The sequence below is a fragment of the Petaurus breviceps genome, unplaced genomic scaffold (genome assembly GCF_028583685.1).
Source record: "Petaurus breviceps papuanus isolate PSGF00001 unplaced genomic scaffold, PetGlider_PUasm1.0 184, whole genome shotgun sequence".
NCBI lineage: Eukaryota > Metazoa > Chordata > Mammalia > Diprotodontia > Petauridae > Petaurus > Petaurus breviceps.
In genome coordinates this window covers 12,196,059-12,204,185 of record NW_027185793.1, presented here as the reverse complement: position 1 = coordinate 12,204,185, position 8,127 = coordinate 12,196,059, and the positions used below count along the sequence as shown (strand labels likewise).

General features: G+C 41.7%; 1 pseudogene; it reads left to right on the top strand.

The window, feature by feature from the left end:
- Nucleotides 1-5,775: 5,775 nt before the first annotated feature.
- On the top strand, nt 5,776-6,597 carry LOC138161269 (ferritin light chain pseudogene; annotated as a pseudogene).
- The last annotated feature ends 1,530 nt before the right edge of the window (nt 6,598-8,127 follow it).

The following is an 8,127-nucleotide window of genomic DNA, read 5'->3' as shown; positions in this document are numbered from 1 at the left end:
GTCTCTCTGTAACCCTTGATTCTGTTATATTTTACTTTAAACAAATCGAAGCTATTCACCAAAAGATCTCTTTTCCCCTCTTCCTCATCTCACTTCACTCAGAAAAAAATGCTTTCTGCCATCACCTACACCTTTACCCTGCCTCAAATGAAGAAGCGGTCTTTCCCTTTGCAAAGGTAAACCCTTCTATATGAACAAGTTCCATTCCACCCCTTTTTCTCCACTAGTTTGCCCCATCTATCATTCCCATTCTCTCATCCTCAGAAATTCCACACTTGATCCATCCATCCCTACTTCTAAGTCTCCATTGATGGATCTTTGTCAAAGTCATGCCTACTAACTGTTGGTGTCCCCCAGGGCTCTGTCCTGGGCACCATTGTCTTATTTTATTTCATTTGATGACCTCATCAACTCCCATGGAATCAATTATCATCTTTCTACTGATGATTCTTAAAACTACCTATCCAGTCCTAACCTGTCTTTTAAATTTCAGATTTATATCTCCTACTGCCTATTGGATATATCAAAGTGGTTGTCCTTCAGGCAGTTTAAGCTCAACATAATAAAAATCGAAATCAGTATCTTCACATACACACAGTCACACATGTTTCCTTCTTTTAAACTTCCCTATTATTGTCAAAGGTAACATTATTCTCCCAGTCACTTAGGATCACAACACAGGTGTCATCACTCTTTCTAATCCTTATAGCCAATCTATTGCCAGATCCTATTGATTTTACCTTTGTATCACATCTCATATTGGCACCCTTCTCTCCTTTGTCATTGCCAATATGCTAGTACAGGCCTTTATCACCTAAATCCTGAGTCACTGAAATAGTCTACTGCTTGGTTTCCCTGTCTTGTCTCTCTTCACTTCAGTTCATTCTCTACTCAGCTATCAAATTGATCTTCCTAAAGTGTAGGTCTAACCATGTCACCCCCCTGAACAACTAATAAACTTCAGAAATTCCCTATTACCTCCAGGAATAAATATGAAATCCTCTAGCTTTGAAAGTCCTTTATAAGATGGCACCTTCCTACATTTCCAGTCTTCTTTCACCTTAATCACCTTCACATTCCCTGCCATCAGTCCAGCTATATTTGCCTCCTTGAGGTTCCACATACTAAACACTTCATATCTTGACTGAGTATTCTCACTGTCTGTCCCTTATACATATAATTCTCTATTCATTTCTGTCTCTGGGCTTCTTTCCTGTCCTTCAGGTCCCAAGTAAAATCCCGTATTCCATAAGAAACCTTTTCTGAACACCTTAAAGTCTTTTCTCTGAGATTAGCTCCAATTATTTCTGTATATACCTTTCTATATATATTTGTCGGTCTTCCCCATTAGACTCTGAGTTCCTTGAAAACAGGGACTTTATTTTTGCTTAATAAATTCTTGTTTACTTGACTTTACTCTAGAAAAGGAGATTGTCTCCTTTCTTTAATTCATGGCTCAAAGGTCCATTTGATAAAACTTTGGTCATTAGTGAAGACTGATTGCTTGGTATCCTTGCAACTGTGTTAAGGGGGAAGTTGGTGAGAGCCTAGGGCAAGAGAGAACCTGGTCTTCTGGTATGAGGTTCCAATCTCCAGGTTTCTGAAGGGACAGAAATACTTTTGGAAGAAACCAACATGTAGAGGAGCCAGAATTCTCTATCATATCCCTATCCTCAACTTTCTGTACTAGAGACTTCAGGGAATTTCTCCTTGAGTGAGATCTGAGACACTCCTGGTTTAGCTAAGTTACCTTGCTCCCAACGAGAGAACTCATTTAATCTGTATTGTCTGGTGTTTGTTCTTCTATATATACTTTTTCTGGTTTCTGTTTTGCTATTAGTTTGCATAATGGGTTGACTTACTATTTCCTGCATTGTGAAATTGACATCTGGTAGGAAGTTGAAACTTGGATATATAGCTTTGGACAACCCTTCCCCATTAAGAGATAGCAATCAGCAGTGCAACTTAAACCTAAAAATTACTCCCCTAAGACTACAATATTTAAGGGAGCAGATAAATATATTTCTAGACCTGTACCCTCTCTCTGAAGATAGAAGAGCCTCTGGCTCCAACCTCCTACTTCCCTTCCTAGCAGGAATCAAAGTCTCCCTTGGAGAAGGGTGGGGGAGTGCAGAGACTCCAGAGATGTGTATTCTTGCCTCCTTGTGAATGACATCTAGGTAGGCCTACAAGGACATATATAACCTACATGGGCACAGCACAACCACACACAACCCCTACATTTCTCTATGGTGACATTTCACTTCTTTATGTAGTATATCAGGACTGCAATATAACAGTCTAAATGTGGTGTCTCTGGTATCATTAATGGAGAAAATAGTTATAGAGAGCTTGACAGAAGTCTTCCATATTTCATTTGTTTGTGGTCTTGTTTTCAGTTTCAACTTGAAATTCTCTGGGGATGATCTGGCTTAGCTGAGTCTCATGCCAAACTTACAGCAAATGTTTTTCCTTTCAACTCTTTTTGCTACTTTATGAGTCAATATAGCTCTTTATATATACAATATGCTTTATAGTCACAATATATATTTTACCAAGCTGGAACTAGCATAGACACAGGCTCTCTCTCTTTTCCCTTGTCAGACCTTGCCCTTCCTCCCAGTGTCTTATGCTAGTTACACACTTCTCCTTAGATATCTCCCAACCAGGTAGAAATGGATTCTGACTTCTTTTTATGCCTCCCCCATCCCATGGCAGGTGGGAGGCCCAGGGGATCACTGAGGAAAATCAGTGGCAAAGGCTATTAGCTGCATAGGTTTCAGGCTCCCATCCTGGCAGGAACAAAAGTCTCTTATGGTAAAGGGAAAGAGGAGGCGATCACTAAGTCCTAGTCCTCTCACAGTCAAAGTCTGCTTCTTCTGAGAACTTTGCTAGGTACCTGAAAATACCCCTCGATTTAAAAGAGTCAAAGGTAATGAGTTTGAATCTGAGTTGTATGTGCCACCTACTTGGGCAAAATATTACTCTGCCTGGGGTTGTTTCCTTCTCTGTAAAGAAGAGATCATCATACTCAGTGATTTCAAAGCTCTCTCTAATTCTAAATCTGTGATTGTATGACCATCCTCTCAGATTCTTTCCAACATTTGTAGCTCATTGAGACTTAATTTTCTCTTGAAGACACTATGTAACTCAGTATACTCCCCAAGGCTGATTAAGAGTTGATTATTAGGAGGCTAGGTGGTGCAGTGAATAAAGTGCCAGCCGGGTTCCAGCCTCAGACACTTAACACCCACACACACAAAAAAAACTAGCTGTGTAACCTTGGGCAAGTTACTTAACCCCAATTGCCCTACAAAAGGCAAAAAACAAAATTAGAGTTGATTATCTCCTTATAACTTACTGCCACTTGTATAAACTTCTCCTATCACCACTTAGGAACCATTTCTCTTCCTTTAAAGTTCATTGTAGTCTTCCCAGGTCCTGGTTGCTATGACCAATGGCCTCCAGGTCACTTTTTCTCTTCTTCATAAAATCTACTACCTGACTTACAATCTTCATCCACACACCTACAACTACTGCCTTCTGTGTGTACTCTGGTTTCTCAATCTCACTCTATAAGTTGTACGGTTTCTGACTCTAGTCTACCTCTCCTACGCAAAGAAATGGTTGTTAACTTAGAGCCCCATCCTCAATCACCAACCTCTACCCCACCTCAACTGAATTCTTTGTGGGTGGTAAAATGCCTAGTCATGACAATGTTTTGCTGTATAAGATTTTGCAAATAATTTCTTCATCTAAATTATTGCTGCCTTTGGCTGCTATACTGTGCTATATCGCAAGAAAACTTGCCATTGAGATTGGTTCCAGATTCTCATTGTGGAAATTGCTTTATATCAGTTCAATTTCCAAAGGAAATCATGATAGTCACTAGATAGATATCGTCAGCTCTCCATTTTTATTATAATTTCCCCTCATTAAACTTCGATAGCTTGTTCAGGCAAGCCAAGTAGAAGCTGTTTTAATTGTACATCCTATTTTATTCTCATATTCACCTTTTCTTCTATTTTAATCTTTTCTCTAAGAAGTCTAATTCAGAAATATATCCCATGCTGGCAAGCATTCATTTACTGTTAATATACAGCCAATTTAATTTTAAAAATAATGTTATTCAATATTTCTCATATCTAGCATCTTCTGCCTCTTGGATATGTTGATTTAATTTGAAGAATCTTACTGAATTCCTTTTAGAATTTCTCTTCCTTCTCTATAACTAATGTTGCTATACAAATTGTAACTATTTTCACAAGGCAAGATGACTAAGTTCCCATGAAATGATATTTCTTGTTTCCTCTAAATATATGATAAATCCAACTCCATCTCATTTATTTTCCTGTCCAAGAAGAATTTGTGCACTGTCCCTCCATGTAACTGTAATTTCCCTTATCTTCTGATTTCATTTATAATGAGAATGTCAATATTTAATTCCTCTTGTGTGTTAACTTTGTCTTTGGACAAAGGGCGCATATTTGGCATATTAACAATTGAATTAATTTATGGACATCTTAAAAGTATTATCATTCTTAGTGACCTCTGCACTCTTCTCCTGCCACTTTGCCACTACTGCAAGAACAAAAGAAGACTACATAGGAATGGGAGCTATTTTGTACTTTTCCCTTGCTCTGCATATTGCCAGGGACAAATAATTCATCATCTGGTGCCACACCCTGACCCTCTGACACATTATGTCACCAAGAACATACTCAAAGCTTTTACAACAAAGTAGAACCTCCTAAAGCACACAATTTGTTGGTACTGCTTTTGAGAACTTAGGGTCACCTTCATACTACGAGAAAGCACCACAAAAAGTCTTTTGGGGAGGGAGCTTCTCTTGTTCTTGCTATTGAATTGGGGCCAAGACTTAAGTCCACAGTTATATATCCACATAATGTACTATCATCCACCCTACATCTCTCCATCTTATTCACAGAGACATCATGAAGTGACATTGTCAAATGCTTTTCTGGAATGTAGATATATTATGTTTATAGAATTTTCTGTTTACAGAAATTCTATGATCTACCAGTCCAGTAATTGTGCTTTGTTTTATTTTGATATGGACTTACATAATTTAGTTGGCATGAGGAAGTCCTAGGGTGAAACCTTTTTCTACCAATGTAGAATGACTACTAATTTGTAATTTGCAACTTAACTGTATAATAGTGCCTAAGACACTGAGAAATTTATCACAAAGCCAGTGTGTATCAAAGGCAAGGATGAACCAAAATCTACAAGACTCAAAGATTATATCATGCTGCCTCTAAGAAAGTCTTATTACAAAAAAAGCTCGTAATGGTAGGACTTACTTTTTGTGTGTTTCTGCTAGTATCTAGTGAAGAATGGAGAGTAAGGGAAAGAGATGCTCTAGGAGAAGGAAGGAAGAAGAAGAATGGGAAAAGCTATCTCACATAAATGAAGCACCTAAAAGAGAGTTTATACATTAGAGAGGGAAATGGGCATGAGGGAACAGGCAATTCTTGAACCTCACTCTCATCTGAGTTGGTTCAAAGAGGGAAGAATATACATACAAACAATTGGGCACAGAAATTCATCTGTAGGGGAGGAAAGTAGAATAAGTAGGGGGCTGAGAGACTAAGAGAAAGAGAGGAGGGAGTAAGAGGAAGGAATGAGTAAGGGTGGTGGCTGTCAGAAGTAAAAAGATTCTTCAGGAGGGAGCAGGGTGAAAAAGAGAAAGAAGAAATGGAGACATTAAGAATCATTGTTCAGATTTTCAGATGTTGATTAAAGTTCCATGAGTCGACTCCACATCGCCCGGCTCTGGTTCTTGCTTCAACAGTGTTTGGATGGAACAGATCCGGGGTCCCCCCAGCTCCCCTCGCTTTTTAGCTTCAGCCTTCTGCAGCCCGCCAGCCTGTAGGACCAGCCGCCCCCTGCCAGCCCCTGGGACCAGCCCCCGCCTCCGGGACCAGCAGCCTTCTCCCTCCGCCGTCGGTGCCATGAACTCTAGCTCCCAGATCCGCCAAAACTTCTCCTCCGAGGCCGAGGCCGCTGTCAACCGCCTGGCCAACATGTTCCTGCAGGCGTCCTACTGCTACCTGTCCCTGGGTTTCTATTTCGATCAGGACAATGTCGCCCTGCCTAGGGTGTCGCTTTTTTTCCATGAGCTGGCAAAGGACAAACGCGAGGGCGCCGAGCGCCTTATGCGGCTCCAGAACCAGCGTGGGGGCCGTGTCCTCCTCCAGGCTGTTCAGAAACCTGCCCAAGATGAGTGGGGTCGCAGCTTGGATGCCATGCAGGCAGCCCTGAACCTGGAGAGGGGCCTGAACGAGGCCCTCCTGAAGCTGCACGCCCTGGGCTCGAGCCAAGGCGATCCACATCTCTGCGACTTCTTGGAGAGCCACTACCTGGGCGCCGAGGTGAAGCTGCTGAAGCGTCTGGGCGACCACCTGACCACTCTGCGCCATGTACAGGCAGACCCCCAGCCTGGGTTGGGCGAGTACCTGTTTGAGAGGCTGAGTCTGAAGCAGGGCTAGGGAAGCAGTCCAGGTGGCCCCAGGGCCCAACCAAGACTGCCCACAATAAAGCTAGCTGCTCTCCTTGGGAAAAAAAAAAAATAAAGTTCCATGAGTCATAAACTATGTTTCACCTGATTGTGGGGGTAGAAAGTAAAAAACTAGATTCCCTAAAAAGTACCTGAAGATAAACTTTCAAGGTTCCTAGAGTAGAAACAGCCCCTGAGAAATGCCTTTGATCTGGAGTTCTTTTTCCTTTCACCTCTTCCACAATATTTACTTTGATCCTAGGATATTTTGAAGATTTTCCATAAGAAAATACAAAGAATCTCTGAAAAATACAATTTAGTATTATATACACAGGCTGAACATGAAACTAGTTTGTTAGGCAAAAAGTGGGGTTTTTTTTTACAGTCTTTGGCAATACACACAGATTCACACACACATATATACATACACACATATATACACACACATACACATGTATTACAGACATATGTGTTGCATGTAAGGTACACATTACCTTGAGTAGCTTAGTATTTATTGTAACAAAGCACCAGAAAACAATAACTTAAGTCATATTTTTAATTTCATGACAGTGACATTCCTGATTGACTTGAGAAATTAGACAATTATAAGGGAAGGTTGATACTTAAGTAAAGTGTTAGGACAACAAAAAGGATTGGGATGGGGGAGGGGATATGCAAGTTCAAAGAAGGGATAGATTTGCTGCCTGAAGCAGGTACTACAATGTTAAAAGATCTCAGATTCAGTTAATAACAGAGTCAAGATGGCAGAGTAGAAACAGGACTTCCACGGGGCTCTGGCTCCCACCTCCTCCAATTCATGTAAAAAGTGATTCTGAAGAAACTTTGGAGTTACAGAACCCACAAAGTGACACAGAGAAGGTAATCTCCTGCTGAGGACTGCCCCGCAGGCTGGCAGGAAGTGATCAGCACAGTGCTCTAGGAGCTGAGCCCAGCCCTGCAAGAGTGGAGGTTTTAGCCTCAGGGTGGGCCTAACCAGCAGCTAGCTGGAGGGACTTCAGATCACCAGCAGCTGTGGCAGATTCCAAAATTCTCAACACATAGAGCCTAAGGACAAAGTGAGAGGTCAGTGCAGTGTGGACTTTTGGATCAAGTAGTTGGGAGTGCTTTGCCCCCAGGGCAAGAAGCGGCTGAGGTACAGCAGCCATGCAGCTTCCACCACATGGCAACTTCAGCTCCTGGAAGGCATATTGTAGGGGGACCAAGCTACCAGTCTGAGGGGTAATTGCTCTTGCTTTAACCTGTTTGGATCTGGATTGTGCTCTAGGGTGGAGGTCCTGGGGTGTGTGTCCAGCTTGCCAGAGCATGTGGAGGCTTCAGAGAGGGCACCCAACTAATACCTTCAGCAGCTGAGAAAACACTAGCAATTTGGGACACAGCTCCCCTGTCTGGTAGCAGAGTCCTACTGTGGCAAAAAGCCCAAAAGTCAAGTAATTGAGTGGCAACATGAGGAAACAAGGGAAGCAAAACAAACAGAGCAACCCAGCTTTACACTCCTATTTTGGGGACAAAAAGGATCAAAGCATGGAACAGGAGGAAGACAGTGAAGTCAGAACTCCTGCACCAAAAGCTTCAAAGGAAAATACGAG